General features: G+C 37.9%; 1 protein-coding gene across 1 annotated transcript in view; it reads right to left on the bottom strand.

Annotated features, from left to right (window-relative positions):
• LOC6572620 (neuroligin-4, Y-linked) overlaps positions 1-19,769 on the bottom strand; it is a 94,018-nt gene extending 74,249 nt beyond the window's left edge. Inside the window, exon 1 of the mRNA XM_001998690.4 lies at positions 19,130-19,769. The gene's annotated coding sequence lies outside the window, so the exon portion shown is untranslated. The remainder of the gene's footprint in view (positions 1-19,129) is intronic.
• Between the last annotated feature and the right edge of the window lie 837 nt (positions 19,770-20,606).

Raw genomic sequence — 20,606 nt, 5'->3', positions numbered from 1 at the left:
CATCTAATGAAAAATGTTTGATTTTAATTAAAACAAAACTTGCGCAGCGCTCACAAAATCAATGAAGCTTTATTAAAAATAGTTTCAGAAAGGCAAATGTATTTAATATAACACAGTTTATTTATCAATTAAATGGCGCTCAACAGGCACTGATACGAGCCATATTTATGGCCCAGCTAAGCACGTTCTTAATTAAAATAAGCGTCGGGTGTTTCATATGAAATGAAATTAGTGAAAAGTGAGCGCATAAAACTAAATTCGCAGTGCTGATTAAGGAATTGGGTTCTTGAGCGGCACGAAGGACATAACTTTGTTGCGGTTTAGTGCTGCTGCGAGATGGCGAATGGATTGTATCATAAAATGGGACCCACTTTTGCTTGGGCCCTGTCTGCTTTGTTTTATTGGAGGTCCTGTTTGCTTTTTTGTTGGAGCGGGCTAAGGGGCTTATTGCGAAAGTTTCCGGTTCTGCAGCAAGTAGTGCGTAAAATTTCATTGCGATATGCACAAGTTGTGCAATAAATTTCCAAAATTATTGTTCACATTGAAGCGCAAATATTTTATGTCGATATCGATGGCCGAGTGTGTGTGTGCGAGTGCGAGTGTGTGCGTGTGTGCCATGGCCATGGCCCGCTTAGCTGCACGCATGTCGCAATTTTAGGCGCGTTGCCCAATGTACCATATACATACATATCCTTTTGTATATCCTTTGTTGTTAGTTATTGTTGTTTTTATGACTTTATGCTGGTTGAGACTAAGCTCGCATTGAGCCATATTTGTTTTGGCAGCAGCCCTGACAGCTGCGCTTCAATGTTTTATTACGGGCAGCCGGGCTGCAGCACGACGTACGACGTATAAACGGAAACTAGAAAGTATATACAAACATATATATGCTTTTTATTATTTCATAGATTTATGACAGTTGCTGAAGCGACAAAGGAGAAGAGGGCTAATAACGAGCTTTATATGAGTTACAGTCTAATTATTCCATTTCTTTGGCTTTAACTACATCTGTATGTAAATTTCCATTAATTTATATACTTTTCCCGTATCATAATAATCATAAATTTCTCAGTATTTTACTATAATTGTTTTGCCATTAAATTTGTTTGAAAACAGAAGAAGCATAACTTAAATTCCAACTGATGTGGCAATCAAATTAAATTTAAAATTGTGTATAGGAAGGATACTTTTGAAAGCTGCAAAAATCATACTCATAAATAATAAATTGATGTAATGTACATTTCTCATTTGAGCTGAAAACAGAGCTGAATGTCACAGTGAAATACTCGCATAGTTGCCAACAAATTTTCCCAATTAAAATCAAAGTTGATGTCTGAAACGACATTCTTGTCTTGCTGCTCGCTTTAATTATCTTTAATATTTAAATCAGGGAAATTCATATGTAGTTTGATAACTAAAATCAGCAACAGTTCGCAGACGAAACTAATTAGTTTCGCTTAACTCATTAACTGTGCAAAAACTTGACACAACGCCTCGGCAACTTTTGCCTACGACTGTGCTAGCTGTTGAGAAATACAGAAAGGGAGAGAAAGAGAGAGAGAGAGAGAGAGAGAGAGAGAGAGAGAGAGAGACAGAGACAGACATACAGTGGCACACACAACATTTGCTAATTTGCAATTAATTAGACATCATTTGCATTACCACTTGACAGCCATAAACTTGGTCTCAGGCAGGCCAACGCGCAGCTGACAAGTTGGCAGCCAACTTTGACATAACGGAATTGCAACTTCCACGCGCCACACTCATAACAGCACAAGTGTCACTGTGTGCGAGTGTCTGACTGTGTGTGTGTGTGTGTGTGTGTGTTTGTTTGTTTGTGTGGCATCAGATACAAGGTGCGGGTCAACTAGTTGCTGCTGCTGCAGCCCGCAGCTGCAAGTGGAAGTGCTTCAAACGCATCATTGCGTTTCTTAATTGATGTTAATTGTTTGTGTGCGGCACCGGGCACGAGGCAGGTGTGCGGCGGGCACAGGTGTGCAGACGTGTGCCTGCCATCTCTGCATGCTCGTCCTGCGCTGATTGTTCAGATTTACGACTGACCGAAATTAAATAAACCTAATTGGTTGCTCGCTGAAGCAGCGCTCCGAATTATGCTGCACAAAATGAAACTGAGCCTGGGTGTGACTGTTGGTATTGTTAGCGCTCTTATCGGATTTACGCTGCTGCTATTCAGATTCACATTTTTTTTATTACATTTTCCACGAAAACATTTTCCACGCACACAGAGCACATGCACAATAATTCTCGGGCTTTACTGACTGACCAATGCTCTGTAATATGTATGTCGGCAACGTGGCTCTATTCTAGAATTTCTTAGTTGTTTTGTTGGAAGTAGAAATATTAAAAATTTTAAGCTAAAAAATTTTGAAAACTAATATTTTAGACTTTTGAGTTAATGCATTATTGAGTCGAGCTCTCGTTGTGAGGTGAGAATTGTATTCTATATATATTGCAAAGAATATTGGTAGACTCTTAAATTATGAACCCATTAAAATTGAGAAATCGTAATCAATTAACGTATATAATTATAAAATATTATAATATATTATAAAATATATTTTCATTAAATTTGAAGAGTTGTTTTGAGATCAATAGATCCTTGTTGCTCTGCACCTTTAGCTAACTTTTAGTCAACAACAAGATAGGATTTTAAGTTCATCAAATACAGTAGAGTCCGATTAGGATGACTCTCAATAGTCCGTCGTTATACCCGGAAGATGCTATAGCCATATGAGTTATCTCATAAATTATTTGATTGGGGAGCAGAATTTTCGACTCAAAAACCGTCAGGACGCTATAAGCGGAGTCGTTATAACCGGATTCTACTGTATCTTACTTAGCATAGGCTATATGTCTTGTGTGTTCGGTATTTTATATGGCTTAACAAAAAATTTAATTTAATTTAAGCCAGCTAAAAACTTATCAATTCATCAAAAAATAAACAAGAAAAAGATAATATTTGATTGTGCTTTTAAAACTATAGATAAGACATCAAGGCAATGTCAGATAAAAATATTTATGAAAGCCTGGACTTGGCATGTTATTCTCTAAGTTTTGGAAGACAACTGAGATTTTGAAACACATTGAAAGTCTCGGCTTGGGGCGGTTAGCTAGGTAGGAGTCTATTGACAATAATCTGATATATATAAATATTAATTTATTTTTCCATAGCCCCTTGTTTACACACTCATACGACACATTGCCTTAAACCAATATATGCCTTCTTTCAATTGCGAATAGAGTACGGCCAATGCAAAGCCTAACACCCCTAACACCCACATACACATGCTCACACACACACGCACACAGTGAGCGCACAAGGGGCTACAAATTTTTGCGCATTTGTATTTCATTTTATTTAATTTTCTGATATTTGAGCAAAACCCTTTGGTATGAGCTGCCAAATCCAGAGCAATTGTTTTTTTTATGTGTATGTATGTGTGTGCGTTTTTTTTATTTTGTTTGTGTATTATATGTGTGGGAGTGTGCATGTGTGCTTATGCGTGTGTGTGGGTCTGTGTTCATGCTGTATTCAAATAAGTAACGACGAGCACACGTCGAGCAGCAAATTTATGTTGTTTCAATAACAATTTGAGCTGAATAACAACTGAAACAACAACAGAGAGCAACAACATCAGCAACAGCAACGGCAACAACAACAATTGCACACAGATACAAGCACAATAAAACGGCATGTTGAGTATATTAAATTGCCATTTATTTGATTTTTGTTGTTCGCTTTTTGTTTCTTTTCTCGACTTTTTGTTTTTCATTTTTGCAGCATATTTTTGGGCGCATTTAAATAATGTTTGCTTGGATTTTTATGGCTGCCTTTGGCTGTATTTGTTACTGTGTGTGTGTGTGTGTGTGTGTGTGTGTGTGTGTGTGTATCTGTGTGTGAATTGGGTTTATTTTTGGGTTAAAGTGTCGCCGGGATTTCTAATTGTGTGGCCTGGGCAATGCTTTGCGAGGGATTTTGGAAGCATGCCAAGGACGAGCAAAAGCTCTTAGCATACTTATCGCCACAACGAATGTCGAAAATAGGCTAGAAAAGCCCTGAAGCGTTGAGCTGGCAGCATCACGAAAAAAAAAAATGGGAGAATAGAAGGGAAAATAAAAAATAAATATATATAGGCTCACGATTGGGAGATTATGTAAAAGATATGCGTATACATAAATAGGTATAGATGAGATGCGTATATTTGAATATATAAAGTAAGCAGGATTTGTGGAGGAGAAAACACGTCTGGTAAATTTCGGGCTTAGAATTGGAAAGTTGTTTGTGAAGATATATCTGTTTATAATATAGAGCTAACATGCTAGTTGCTTGAAAAATCTCTTATAAGATCTTGTTAAACTTAAATCACACGCTCTTTATAGACTTCTCAGTCTCTTGGCTGTCCTCAATCGTTGTTAAAAATTCATTTTTAAAGCCGTCGCAACAGCCGAAAGTGATTGGAAATGTGCGCTGTAAAAGCTGAAATGCTCTGCACATGATTTTTTAATGGGCTGGCGAAAAATAATTTGTGCTCGTGTTGCGTTCACCTTTTGGGTCAACCGGAATAGAAGCGGCACTGACTTTTATGTTGGCCATAAAAAGGATTTTAATGCGTTTTATGCGCAGCGCCAAAGTCAACAAGCCAGCCGCACGCTTGACCACAAGTCCCCATGCCCCCAAGCGAATCGAAACATAAATCCACGCAAAAAGCCAAAAGTAGCGCTCGGCCAAACCGGAAATATGCGTGAGTGGCCAGCAGATGTGGGCAGGAAGTGCGTGGGCTGGCTAAGTGAAAGGCAGTTGACTGCGAACATCTTGCCATTTTCTGTCCCCCATCCACCTTCCACCTTCCACCTTCCACCATCTACCATCTTTTCATTGCATGTCGATATCTAGCTGTCAAGGGCACAGTCAAATGAGCTGGCATTTATCATGGCTACTAACAAACCGACGCGTCCTGCTCATTTGCCAAACTCCAGGCAGCCAGGGCTCAACTACTACGTGCGTGTCCTTTCCGTCTGCGGTTATCTACGACGAATCTTTCGGCTCCGGCTGCTGCTGTTTACCTTTTTAGCCAGCGCAGATCCTACGGAGCAATCAATTTGTTTTTATTGAAATTTTCTGCTTGCGAGCGAACAACACTCACTCGCACCAGCATATTGTCAATTCGAACAGGGGACATTCGTTTCGAGTGCAGACATGACATGCCGCACAGCGGGTGCCACACGGCGTATGAGTGACGCATGGCCCAACATTTGTTATGGCTCACAATCTATCGCTCTATGTCTCAACTGCTTTTCTTTTGCCTTTTATTACCTGTTTCCTGTTGTTGGCCCAAAGCAATTGCCATGTCTGACGGCCTGTCAAAATTTATGCTGTAAAATGTTGGAGCTCGTGCAAAACTAACATCAAGTATTCGTCCCGTGCGCCACAAAGTGTGGGCGTGGATGGATGTGGGCTTGTCTATGGGGGTGTGTGTAGGTGTGTGTTGTGTTTGGTTACCGCTCATTGTTTGCTTTGTACGCTTTGCTCGCTTCCATTTTTTTTTTTCAGCTGATTTCTATCGCACTTTGGGCTCCTTTTCAAAGTTTTTGGCATTTTACATGTGCTAACCAAAGAACGTCCGTAGTGCTGCTGTTGCGGTCGGTGAGTCTCTGCTCTATATCCTGCTGTTATCCCTAGGGCATTCGCAACACCACCCACACCCACACCCACACCCACATCCACTCACTCGCACACCTACACATGCCCAGGCATGTTTTAGCTGGTACTTGCTATCGGCAGATGCCGGCACGCACTGACCGCAAACACATTCAGAATTAATGAAGCCTGGACTAGGCAGGGGGCCAGAGCTGTGCTTTTAATACACATTGATATCCTAAAGGACTTATGGGATATTTATCTTATTTCTGGTTCATTATGCAGAGACTTTAAAGCCAAATAGAATTTCAATATATATTAAAGATTAATAGTCAGCAAGACCTACTACGATGCGAGCAGAGTCAATGAAATGATTTATTTTCGATATTTATTTTCAATATATTTTTGATCCTATTTTAACTATATTGATCCAAGAGATTGATTATTATTATTTTTTCTTTTTCTTTTTTTATATTGCAAAAAATTAATGTTTATATAAAATTTTTATTTATTGTTTTAATTTAAAAATATTAGTGTTTATTTATAATAAATATATATAATTAATAAATATATTTTATCTTTGAAATAAATATATTTTAGAGCATTTTTTTTTTAATATTTGTAATATTTTTTTTTTAAATTATTATTATTATTTTTTATTTTATTTATTTTTTTTTTAGTATGTAATATATGTATAAATAATATATATATTTTTTTTATAACGTGAATAATGTGAATATTATATATACATTATTTTATTTTCAATCATATTTTCCTTATATTTTCCTTTTAGAAAAATACATATTTTCATATTTATAAATACTTTTAAGTAATTCTTCGCACAAAGAATGTTATTTTATTTTATTAAAGTTACAATTTTAATGCTCATACTTGACCCAGCTGCAAAGGCTCTGAGCAAATTTTGAGTAGAAGCAAATGGCGAGAGTCTTGCCTCCATTCAATTTACCACTTACATAATTACTATGTGGCATAAGCACGCCCCTCTGGGGTACGCCCACGTTTATCAAGTTGCCACCCGCTGTGCTCAAAGATACAAAAGGCAAAAAGTTGTGTTGGCCTTAAATATTGTTGTTAAGGGTCGCATTTATATTATATGTATGTATGAGTATGTATGTGTGTGGGTATATGTATATATAAATATGTATTTCGCTTTTTTCGGTGGTTTCGCTTGCAATTATTATAAAATGGCGCTGAGGAAGGACACGCAGCTGGCAAGGACTCGTGACGCCATTCGCGCTCCTTGGAGACTCATTTTCAAGTGCTGGGCCGCTCGGAACAATTTCTCAAGTGGGTCAGCACAAGCCCACAGAGCGGCAGCACTGGCAAAGCGAAGGTTCAAGGATTCTATTGTTGCACAAAATGTAATTGAATGCAATGAAATTACGGCTAAGGCACAACGCACCAACAACCGAAGCCGCAGCAGCAGAACGACTACGTTTCTGTGCCGCATTTAATTGCGTTTATTGTGTGTCTGTGTGTGTGTGTGTGTGTCTGTGCTTGGAATTGGAATTGCTGTTGGACTGCAAAGGTATTCGAGGCAAAATCTTGCTTATCTCTGTGAGACACTGCTTGAATGAAACTATTCGAAACTCATAAAACTATTTATTTATGGCGCTGTTTTCAAAACGTTTTCAATTTTTTTTTGAAATGGAAATAATATTTCTTTATATTGGTTGAAGGCTCTTTGAGATGCTAAGATAAACGTATTGAGCAATGTTTGCTTTAAATATTGAGTAGACATTTTTTCAGTTTCGCTTTCATCATATGAAATTGAATATTTTTTTTTGTGTTATACCCCAACTAAATTGTGAAAGATATTATAAGCAGCTGATGCTGGCCTTTTGTCGTATGCTCCCCCTTATAGGCACTTAATTTTACAGCATTTGCCAGTCAACAAGCCGGAGCTGTGCTTGTTTTTCTATTTTACCAAAATGTTCCGCAAATTTGCGTATTTTATTTCCTTTTGCTTTGCAGCACAAATGAAAACGACTTGGGGCAAACACATGCTACACACTCACTCATACACACACATACACACACACACAGGCATGTGCACACGGTGTATGCTTCGGCTTGTTTACAATTTTCACTTGTATTCTCTTCTTCTTTCCACAGCTTTGCGCCCTGCCAACAACTTAATTCCCCCCGTCTGAAGTGGACAGGCAGAACTCAATCAACAGCTCGGGCTGACCCACATTTAACGATAAATTTGCCGACATCAAATAGTGCACAGCATCAGCCTATAAAACAGAAACAGACACCGAGCCAACAAGAGAAAGGCAGAGACGAAGAGAGAGAGAGAGAGAGAGAGAGTGTGTGTATGTGTGTGTGAGCGAGAGGCTTATATATAATTCAAGCTTATCACGACGGTTCCAGACCATTGCGTATTAAAAACATTTTTGTTACGCCAATAAAAACTCACAACGCAAATTTTGCATAATGTGTGCTATGAAAAAAAAATGAAAGAGACTACACGACTGCGAAATACCCTACTCCGAATTTAATTTTAATAATATAAATATTTGCAACATTTTAAATACTGAAAGATTTTACCTTAGTTATGTATAAATATTATATTATATATAAATAAAATGCATTCAACTATTTCCAAGGACAACTAGAATTATTTATATAAGTCGGAACAGTTATATAAAATTTATATATGTGTATATACATGTAAATATTTCTCAATACGCTTCAATGAAATCCTATTTTACCCCATTTACATTGCTTGAATGGGCTCAAAACATAAAATAAAAAGAACTGAAAGCAAGAGCCCGATGCCAGCTCTTACTCTTGCTCCTCTCTTCTCTTGCTCTCTTCTTCTGGTGCTTCTTCATGCCGTTGTTGACATTTCCGTTTCGGGTAGGCAAACTAGGCAATGGGGTTACGAGCAGCAGCAGAGCGCCTAACTTGCTCGGACTCGCACTCGGACGTATTTTGTTTATAATGTTTTCCCATTTATGTAGCTGCTGTTGCCAGAGTTGCCGTTGCCGTAGCCGTCGCTAGAGTTGCCGCCGCCTGTGCAGCACTTGGCTTCATTTTTTTTTTTATTGCGCGCCATTAAATGGGCAGAGGCTGTGGAGTGGCGGGGGAGCTGCTGCTGCTGCTGCTGCTGTGCCCCACGGCGCGGCCATTTTGTGAGACAAAATGGCAGATGAAACAGCGGCAGCTGCAAAAACTATGCATATTGTTTGTCATTAACAAGGTCGGGCAGAGAAAAAATAAGGAAAAATACCAACAAAAAATACTAAACTCGCTTTGATGAAAAAAAGCTGTTACACGCTGCCTGTCAAGTGGCAGGAGTGCATGGGCTGGCAGGAGGAGGGCGGGCGAAGCAGTGGGCTGCGGGTCGCCAGCTGACATTAATTTTGTTTTCATAGCGAGCGCCTGACAATTCTTGTTCTGCAACCTCTTTCACATATGTCTGTCTCTTTGTCGTTTCCTCTTTCGTTTCTCTCTCTCTCTCTCTCTCTCTCTGTGCCTCGCTCTTTGTGTGTGTGTCAAATGAAGACATTCAGCTGCACAGTTTTTTGCTGCCTTTCCTATTTACTTGTTGTTTTTTGATGGTTTTTGCGAGTGTTTCTTTTTGGGCATAGCGTTAGCTTGATTGACATGCCGTCTGCTTTCTGTGGCTCCTGCAGGCTCGCATGTCCTTTGCTGTTTGCTTCTGCTGACCGTGACACACACACACACACACACACACATACAAGCACAAAGGACAACAAGTGCAAAAGCAAATTAGCCCCTCTCTGCCTCTGCCCCTCTCTCACTCTTTCTCTCCCTGCGACTCTTTAATCCTTTGGCTGTTGATGCCTTTTTGACAATGAACATCAGCTGGCTGTCAGTTGGCTGCCTCTGATGTGCAGCAGCTCGCACATAACTCTCACAATAAACAAGCGTAATTTAAGAAACGTGCTGAGTTTATTTCATATTTGTTGTTCGCATTGCTATGCCTGAATGGTTTTTTCTTTTAATTTATACATTTTTCGAATAAATTAAAAATATGAGTATGCAAATTAAGCAGTTTTTAGAGTTTAGTTAGATGGCTTAAACTTTGAGAAAAGAGTTGATGTGCGATTTTCTGACTGACTTTCAACAAGATCGATCGCGCTCAGACACAAACATTTCGGTTTTCCCTTGTTCCATGACCTTTTTTTTTTTTTGGTCTCAATGCAGAAAACTGCCTTTTGTGCATGTGTTTGTATGACTGCGACAGTTCGCAAGCAAGCACATGATCAGCGCGCGTGTGTGTATGTGTGCATGTGCATAGTAAAGCAGATCACTCCAGAAACGACTCTCTTTTAGAGCTTCACGAACACAGCTCAACGTAAATTGCCAGCACGAAGACAAAATCGGATAAAATACGAACGCTCTTGCTCAGAGAGGGAATGTGTATGATTTCTTCTGTTCATCATCATCATCATCCATGAAATATTTATATAAATATTTATTTATATTTATCTGCAACTTAAAGTGACAATAATAGTTAAATTTATATGTATGTATACCTTTATATATATTTAACATATATTTACTATTATTATCAAACTGATTATTATAAATTAAAAGCGCCTAAGGGAAGATGTTTATTGAGAGCCTTGCGCACTGCTCCACTGAAATTCGCACATATTTTGTGCTCAAATCTGATTTGATTCACTCCCCGGATAGGCGAAAAATCACGCCTTTCGCCCAGCTCTTGTCGAAATTTGCCTCCTTTGCCGTACGTATAACATTTAATTTATTTAAAGCTCGCATTTTCACACTCTGACGCCGTCGACAATAAAGCGAAAGCCCTCACAAAAAAAAATATGTAAAAAATAAGAAAAATCACGGGCATTGTACAAAAAAAAAAAAAAAAGCACATCGGAATACGGATATGGTTTGGTTTTGTTCGGTGAGCCGTTCTCCGTGCGTTTGTGTACGTATTGTTTGCGTATTTGCATAAAAATTCCACATACGCCGCGTTGACGGCTTTAAATTTGTGGTCCTCGAGTTCCTATTCAAGGTTCAACTTATATTTGAGAGTCTGTTAAAAAAATTTCTTTGTTTGCCTCTCCTTTCAGTCCATTTTTCTGTTTTTTTTTTTTTTTTAGTAATTATGGAAATTCGTATTGCAACAATGCAACAATGCAAGCGAAACCATTCAAACTGAAAATCATTGCCACACACATGAGTTCTCTGTCTCTGCTGCCCGCTGCCTGCTGCCTGCTGCCTGCTGCATGCGACAGCAAAGTTTTATTTCCTGTGTGCAGTCGCATTGTTTGGCATTACGCAAATGGATATTAATAGTTGGCAACAGTTTTTGTTACATTTTTCAGTGAATGATCACGATGATGACGACGAGTTATTTGCTTGTTGTTGCCGACTGAGTATATTTTCAATTAATCACAGTCAAGGCGAGGCTCGTTTCAAGGTTGTCGCACAGTTCTCGAATATGCAAAGCGCATGAATGAATGAATGAGTGAATGCATGCACAAATGAATGCCGCTTAAATAGCTGAAGCACACTTTGGACTTGGTTTTAATTGCCAGAGCATGGCCATATATTTCTTTGCTGTCAACGCCATTGTCTTATAATACAGCCCGGCTCGAGCTGGGCCCCGTAATATTGACAGGCCAGCATAATAAACATAAATCAAGTGTTTCCATTGTGCTGCCCATTTATGCCAGGGCTATTGAGCAGAGCTCCCCTCGCATTATACGCCATCCTTTGGCTATTTATCTTGAGCAATCGCCTGGCTGCATATCATCAGCCGTCATCGCCTTTATTGTTGCTGTTGCTGTTGCTGCTTCTGTTGCTGCTGGCAGCAGAAAGCGAAAATGCGGCACAGTCTCCTACTTGACTTGGCCCATAAATAAGCCAAGAGAAAGCTCTTCCTGTTCGACTTGACGCGCCACTTGATGGGCGCCATGGGCGTGGCCTCACATCAAGTGTGCTTCCTATTTTAGTCGCAGTCACTGAGCCTTGCATGAGCGGGTCAGTAAATTTTGGGCCTTACTCAAGTAAAAACATATCAGAAGTCATTTAATTTCTTTTTGCAAACTTCTATTGACTAAATATTTGTCTTTCTTGCACAAAGAGAAAATGTTTTATACACATTTTGCTTATTGAATATAATAGGAAAGTCAGTGGCTTACACTCATCTCATATATAGGTCTCATTATTCTATCATTCAAATTGAATTTTTAGAATCTTCAGCAAAGCTCAACTTAATTAACTAATTTATTTGCAAGAAAAACAGTTCATCAGCAAGAGCTTGCATAAGCAGAGCAACTCCCGAAGTTGTCTTTTACTCCGGTGGATTTTGTATATTCTTATATTAACTCGTCACAAAGTCACCTAGAGTCGTGCGGCGATGCTAGACTTTCGATAGCTCGAAGGGGCTTAAGCACTTGAAGACATTTCTAAAATTAAAATTCCTAAACAGGCCTGCAGATGGAGTGCTGTAGGGGTGAGGGGCTGAGAATTTCTGCGGGGTGGCAAAAGAAAAATACTTGGCGGGCACACAAGCGTGCTATACTGTTTGTTCCTTTGGCGTGGCGACAAGTGTCGCACGGTTAAAGGCTTTATGAGTGTCAAAGGACGCGACAAGCTACTAGTATATATGTGTGTGTGTGTGGGGTGTGTGTGGGTGTGTATCAAATCAGCTAAGAGCATGTAAAACCAAATGTTACGTTTTAAGAAATTGTTACAGTCAAGCAAAGCAAATACATATATTTGAAAGCAGAGCTCAGCGAGCAAAGGAAATAAAGTTGAAGAACAAATGAAGGATTCGCCCACATCTGATTACAATTGAAAATGGCAAAGGTAAGTACTTTCGAAAGCTGAATAATGTGGGTTTTTGCATTTAAATAATACATATTAAAGCCTAGCGTGGACTTGACATTGATAGATGATGAAAATTGTGGATGGAATGCAAAGTGATGTGATTAAATTAGATATAAGCATTGTCAAGGAAATCTTTGTTGCGATTTGCTTAATTAATTTATGTGAGTTTCTATCAATTTGAACTCGTACATTTTACTCATTCATTAATTTTCAAAATTTCTGTCTTTAATTTGAATTCAATAGAAGCTAGACATAGGCTTCAAAGCTTTTACTGTCTGGGGAGCTGTCACCCTTATTATTTACAGTTGTCAAGAATATTTAACATGCTGTATTGTGGCACGCCATGAATTGAAGCTGACTAAGCTTCGGCATTGATATTTTATGATTCCTTGGTGATTTTAGCCAGGCTGTCGGGAGCTTGGCGGCTTTTTGTCGTTAAGCGTCGTTTGTCAAACAGCAACGCAAAATTGAGAAATGTTAAGTTCTAACGGGCGGTAACCGCGACGTATGCGTAATTTCGCTTTGAAGTGGCACATGCGGCGTATGCGTGACGCATGTACATTAAATTTGCAGCTGCATTTAAATCAATATGCACATGTCACTTTGCCTGTTATATTATAATTGAAAATGTGCAGAAAAAGGGAGAGAAAAGAAAAGGATGATAATTACCACACCCAGCACGCAGTCGTTTTAATATTTACAATTTACAATCAAACATTTATCATGTGTTTGCGCGGTTTTTTTAATTTAATCAAACGAGCAGCAGAAGAAGCAGCACTGCTCATTTAATGGCAGCCGCAATGAAATTTATGACCACATGTCCTGGCCGGCTCTGCTGCGGGCCAAAAGCTCCATTACAAGCCATTCAATGCGTCCTTAATGCAGTGCTGTAAAGTTGGCTTCACTGATTTCAGCTGCCAAATTCAAACCATTAATCAGCGAGGATAAACTTGCAGAAGAAGAAGTGAAATAAATTAAACGAATTAAAGCTTAAATTAAAAAACAAATAAAATAAAGTGACTCAATGTTTATCGATCAAATTTGGCTTTAATTAAATTGACGAGGACACAAATAATATAAAATCATACATGCAAATATTTTAGCAAATAAATGAGCATACATTAAAAAAATTGTTAATTAAATTGAAACGAAAAAGTAAAATAAATATTTATTCAAAATTATATTTATGTGAACTTGAAAAACTGTTATTTATATGTAAATGATAAAATATATTCAGAGCCAAGGCAAATAGTTTGTATTTCGCACAAACTCAATGATATATGTATGTATGTGTGTATGTATCTATCTATATAAATTGAATGTAGTTCGTTAAAACGGATTCTCAATGAAGTTTGCACATTTATTAAATTTATCTGCCACATTTATATTTATTTATAGTTGCATTTGTTTGTGCACAACAGCAAATGGAACCTCAATTAATTTCCAATACTGTAAAATGGTACATATAAAAAATATTCGAGCTGATGCCATAAACTTGACAATCTCAGCTCTCGGCTCTGTGGCAATAATTTTTGCCTTAACTGCAAAACGCTTTTTTGAAATAAGAAAAAAAACTACAATTAATTGGGTGCGTGGGTGGTGTTGGTGGGCGTGGCAGTTGCAGCTGCTGCATCAGCATTCATTTCCATTATGAATGTCAACAGCGCGAAAAAAGGAATTTGAAGGAGTTAAATGGTGGGGAGCAGGAGCAGGGAGCGGGGGCAGAGAGGGGGGCCATGGTTAGCATCTCCCATGTGCACGATATATGAACGAATTTAATTATTGTTCATGTGCTGAAATATGAGCAAATTTATTTATGGCTCTCGTTCCGTGCCTTACAGTGACACGAGCAGTTGTCTTTATTGTTGTTGTTGTTGTTGTTGCATATTTTTTAAGCGTTCGCTGTTGCATACATAAATGCTGCACACACCCACACGCGCACACAGACAAAGCCACACAAGTATTGAGCAGCAATTCCCCTTTTTTATGGCATTGAACGAGTCTCGTTACCTGCCGGGGCCAACGTGTCGTATGAGTTATGGTCGTCACTGGCGTATGATTAATATTCAATTACATGGCACAAGCAGCATGCACTTTACACACCCGTACACACACACACACATGCAGAGTTGGGCTGGCAACACTTTTTATGCTTCTCATGCAGCCAGCCAGAAAACTTTGCTAATTGCCCCATAAACAAAAACAGAAATACAAGAAGAAGCAAAAAAGAAAACAATCGAATTAATGCACAGCCTGCAGTAGCGAGCCACAAATATGCATTTTTCTTTTCATTTAATTATGCACAACTGTTGGCTTTGTTGGCTCTGGATGGGGCCAACTGGGAGAGAGAGAGAGAGAGAGGAGAGCGGCTTAATGGGTCTACGTGCTTCGGTTTGATTTTATTCAACTGCAAAAATTGCATCGAAGTGTTGCACGAATGTGTGTGAACATTCAGTTAACTATTTGATCAGCTTATGAAGGACTTCAAATCGTTCTGGATGCGAATGCGAGCAGGAAAGTTGCTCCAGAATAAGCTACGTTTGAGCTCAAATTTTGTTTTCATTTCTATTTCTAAACAAAATTTGGCTAATGAGAAAAAGTTTATATTGTATTTATGAATTCGACTAGAAAACATTTATAAATACAGTCGAAATATTTTAAAAGGACTTTTCCTACATATGAAATGAAAATTCATCTCTATTTCCATTTATTTAATATGATTTTCTTTGTTAAAAAAAAGTATTTATTTCTGTATGATAAACTCTTGGACAATAATCCTTCAAAGCGATTCTGTTATTCGGACATGCATATGAATTTAATTTATTTCACTCTTATCTCTGCGTTTCTCTTTGTGCAGAGATATCTGGATTATGTATTATAGTATATAACATAATTTTGTTTTAGCTGATTAATTCTCATGTTTTTCATATTTGATTAAGATTGTTGGTTCAGTGCGTGAAAGTAACAACAATAAATTCATCTTACTATAATTTATATGTTTAAAAGAATATAGATATATAATATAAACAAAACAAACTACATATGTTTTATCTGTTACATAATAAAATCAATTTCTGCTGTATATATATTTTTTAGCGAATATATTAATATTTTCCTCGTCTCTAAGGACTCTCTAAGGACTTCATGATGTGGGCCACAACAAGTAGAAAATATTGTTCCCAATTTTTTTCTTCCGTCTTTTTTAAAGGTAATATGAAGCTTCTCGGGCTGAACGACAAGTGCTGCGTGTGGCTTTAGCATTAGCTATTATATTCGGCTTTTGACAAGGCCAATTGCCGTGATTTATGATTGCCATTATTTAGAGCTTAGAGGCACGTGCTTTGCTGCCTTAATCTATCATGGAGGCGGCGCACACAAAACTTAACTTAACCACAGCTGAAATAATAATTATTTGAAAAAAAAAGAACGAAAAAAAGAAAATAGCAGCTGCAAATGTTGTTTTAATTTGTTTGCAAGTTGACCAAAGGGCGGAAAGGTTAATTTGGTGTTTGCGTTCGCTTCAAATGAATTTTTTTATGAGATGACAGTTTGAATTTATTTTTGGGAATAAAACATTAAAATATATATTCGTTTCGTTTATTTTGTAATTTGCCGAGGGCCAACAAATAATTTATACTTATTTAAATGAAAAGCACATATATATAAAAATAGATGTATAAAAAATAAATCGGTTACTTTATGCTTAAATTGTATTTATGCAAATGCAAAATAAATAAAGAAGCAATTTAAATTGATACAACTTAATTTTACAATTTATATATTCATAGAATTCATAGAATTTTCAGTCTCAAATTATCGTAATTCAATTACAGGCATTTGTTTTCATTGAATTTGTGGCGATGCGCTTGGATAAATAGTAATTAAAAGTATTATTCAATGTATAGCGCTGATCGAATGATCGATGCTTAATTCATTAACAGGTGGCGTATACGTAATGCGTGACAAGCGCACGTAGGGCAGCAGAATTGTGTGCGTGTACTCGTTTATGCATTGAAGGCACGCTTGATTACGCTCACACTCACACCTACACACACACACGCACACACACACACACTGGGCAACAAAGCAACGCCCCTAAATTGCATATTAATTGCTCATTAATTGTTGATTAGCCCTCAAGCAGGCAATGGCGGCTTGGCAAAGGCACGCTGAGTGCCAATCTCAGCACTCAGTGCACTAGCCGCGCCCCCGCCCCCGCCTCTCCAGCGGTGTCAGCCCTTGCCCCATCAATCGTTAAGCGCTACTAATCTTTAGTGCTAAGTTAAGTATACGCAAAACTTATCAAGAGGCTTAGTGGAAGACTCTTGTTGCGTTCGGCATTAGTGCGACAAAATGTTGTAATCAATCAAACGTACAGCGCACAGCTCCAGGCATCAGGCACTCGGCACTCGGGGCAGCCCGTACAGTAAAGCCCCGCTGTGAATTCCGCTTGCCCGTTTCATGGGCCACGACGCAAATACTTGTAATTAAGCATTATTAATCACAGCGACTAAACAGGCGGGCAGCAGTCTCTCGCTCCCACGAGCTGAACACTTCCGTCCTGGCAAATAATTACAATAGTCATCGCCCGAGGGTTCCACATCCTCCCCTCTCCCCCTGCCCGCGATGCCAGCACCTGCCCTGCGGCAGACCTGCTTGACCTGCTAATGTCTCCACATAAAAATAAATATTTAATTAAAAGTCGAGTGCGTCACGTCGACTGATGGGACAAGTCTACAAGAAAATTAAGAGCACTCAATTGATGCTCTCGGTTGATATGCGTGTAGGAGGGTGGCCCAAAAATTAATTGGAAACAGCAAATAGTAAACAATTCACAATATTTGGCAAGTAAACAAATGCAGAGCAGCTAACAATGTCTCATATTTTACGCATTTATAAGCTTCATTGTTGTATTTCCATGTAGACCTAAATATAAGTTCAATTTCATTTTGTCCTTTCTTGCTTATAGCGACTCATTTTGAAAACAGATCTACGTACGCAAACTGACGATGTTGACCTCAAAAATAGGTTGATTTGTGGGTAAGAGAAGCCTAAAAGTGGTTAAATGTTGTCAAAATAGATGCAATCGATATTGCAGCCTGCTGTTCAGATGACAAAATGGGAGAAAATATATTCGTAAAATTGGAAATATATTTAAATATATTTTTGCTAAATTGGCAACACTGTCTACTCAGACAATACAGATCACTAGAAATATTTTGCAAATTTTGCTGTCGTTTATTTCCTTTTTTACTATTTTATTTTTTGTAACATAAATAAATGATTTTTTATATATTTAAATATCTCAAATGTTTGTGTTTTTATATACAGCTTTCCCTCTCAACATCAAGTTACATGCGATATGATTGATATGGTGTGAGGCTAGGAATATTTTTTTTTCCAAAATTTTAAGATTTATTTATATCTGTAAAAAAAAAAAAAAAAAATAAAATAAAATAAAATAATTAAAATTTTATTTTAAGCGAACGAAACAATTATCACTAACTCTCTTACTAAAACAAATGTAATTGTTATATTATAAAATATATATATATTATATAATTATATTTTTTGTTCTCTATGAAATAAATAAAATAAAAATCAGATATAATTAAAAATGTAAACACCACAATTCAATCTAAAATATTGTTCTCTATAATTTTATATTTTTTATATTATTATTTTTGTTATTTATAAAATAAATAAAAACATATGGGAAGTAAAATAAATGAAAACAATTAATTGTTATATTATTATTTTTGGTATTTATTTATTTGTATATTATAAAAAAAAAAAAAAAATGGTTCGACACTCTTTAAATTTACAAAAATTTCTATACAGTAATTTTAAGAAATATTCATCATTGAATATCCACAACAGTAAACTGATTCAAAAAAAAAAAAAAAGCAGAGAGTTAAGCTTATCTTGATTTACAATGGCTGTTCAGTAATTTCGGCATCATGACAGCAATTTGCTTTTCGCATTCCTGGAAAATTTCGTTTTTATCACACACAACAAAAACACAACATGAATTTTAGGGCGTTTATGCGAAACAGACTCGAGTGGCGAGTGAAGTCAGAGTTTTCGACATAGGAGATACCTTCGTCCAGTTGTATTTATTTACCTTTCTGGTTCAATTTATAACCGTTCTGAGAAGAATGTTGATTTTCAAAACAGATGCCAATTTTGTTGCTGGAAATAACCCAAATACAGCTCGAAAAATGTTTATCGTGTCAAGCCGCATCATGGAGGCCAGAGAACAATGCAGCTCACAAAAAGCACGCACACAAAACACTTGAGGCCAAGCACAGATTGGCAGAGCCCGCAGTCAGATGGGGTCAAAGAGCGACTTGTGGGCTAATTGTGCTGTTGCCGCTGTCAACAATGTGGCAAATGGCCCAAAACATGACAGCCAACCAGCTAGCTAGAAATTGCCAATTTGGCAAATGTTTTAAAGGGTCTCGCGCCGCGGCAGGTGTCAATCAGTGTGACCCATAGGCTGGTCATAATTTCTATCCAGAATTCAAGGTAAGAATCCAATTGTTAGTCTCTGCCAAATCATTCCCAGAAATTGAAGTGTTTCCCAATTTAATTATGTATGATTTATGACTCAATTACCGTTTCGGAGAAGAATCCCGGCTTTTCAGCTAGTTCTGTATTTCGCTGGCACAACACATGGAATTTAGCGCACTTGAAACTTGAAAACTTTCGGTTGGCTTTTTGTATTTAGCTCAAATTTTTTATATATATTTTTGCCTTTAACTTTTTTTTATTTTTTTATTGGCGGCTGCCTGGCCGTAGGCAGCGTCTCTTAGCAAGTTGCGACTTGATGGCGCCCGTGACGTATGCTACACAAAAAAACACACGCGAACACACACGCACACACTCACACTCACACACAGACACACACGCAAATCGCAATCTTGGCAAACACTTAAACTTGGCTGCGGCTGCCGTTGACTTCCGTTCGCTGTTGTTGTTATTGTTGTTGTTTTTGCTGTGGTCAAATTTGAATTGTTGCTGCTGTTTATGTTTAGTGCAACAACTGGAAGTGCCTACGCCTCATCTACATGTGCACACTCACACACTGGCACACTCACATACGCGCGGAGTCATTGTTGCGGATGTTTCATTAATGGAGAAAGCGCGACGCGTCGCTCGTTCCGTTCCGTTGCGCTGCTTCGATTCGGTTTTGTTTTCGTGCGCCCCGTTAGCCGCGACCAAACAACACAAATATCGAACGTGAACTGACACGAAAATTCGCCTAAAACGGGCGCTGCCACAATTGAGCGCTTCGTTGCAGCCCGTTTCGGGCATGTACCGTTAGCTACGAATGGCACACGAAGTTGTCAAGTTCGAAATAGGCACACAGCAGCGCCAAACGGCCGTTTCCCGAACTACAGCATTGCGTTGCCTGAGAGCATACTGTTTACTGTGAAGAGCATCTGCTGCGAGAGAGAGAGAGAGAGCGAGCGAGAGAAATTCCCTGCCGGTTGCTGTTGCAGGGGAAATGTGTGTGGGCAAGGTACTTTTGTACACTTGAAAACTGGGATATTTGCAGCTTTGATTTCCCCAACTAACAAATTTTCGAAATTCTTTTATGACGTTGGGAAAATTGTGAAGTAATAGAAACAAATATTAATAATAATTTAAATTTATAATAATAATAATAATAAGTTAGCTTTTATTTGATAATAGCTCTAACTTATTAATAAATAAATGAGTGAGTGTAAATAAGAAAAAAGTTAAGAGAAATTTATTTATAATTTTATGATGTACTATACAATTAAGTTAGAGTTACGGTAAGCCTTCGTATTACTTGTGCACTGTAGAATTAATTTTTCAAACTCAAAAGGCAAATTCTACGAAAATGTAGCTGTCCAATTCTTATAGGTTTCTTGCATGATAGCTGCGGAACGTAATGTTGTACCCGGTCAGGCACATTCCAGTTTATTAGTATTTTTTCATCAGACTAGAGTATCCACAACGCAGTGGCTTGATTTCGTACGGAGAGAAGTACATACCGAGGGACATTAAGAATAATAATCCAATTTATTCTTTCAATTTGCGAACCAGTAAAAAAATGGTTCGGGTA

Source organism: Drosophila mojavensis, unplaced genomic scaffold (assembly GCF_018153725.1).
Source record: "Drosophila mojavensis isolate 15081-1352.22 unplaced genomic scaffold, ASM1815372v1 contig_16, whole genome shotgun sequence".
Taxonomy (NCBI): Eukaryota; Metazoa; Arthropoda; class Insecta; order Diptera; family Drosophilidae; genus Drosophila; species Drosophila mojavensis.
Note: the sequence above shows the minus strand (reverse complement) of the source record. Positions and strands in the feature narration are given on the sequence as shown.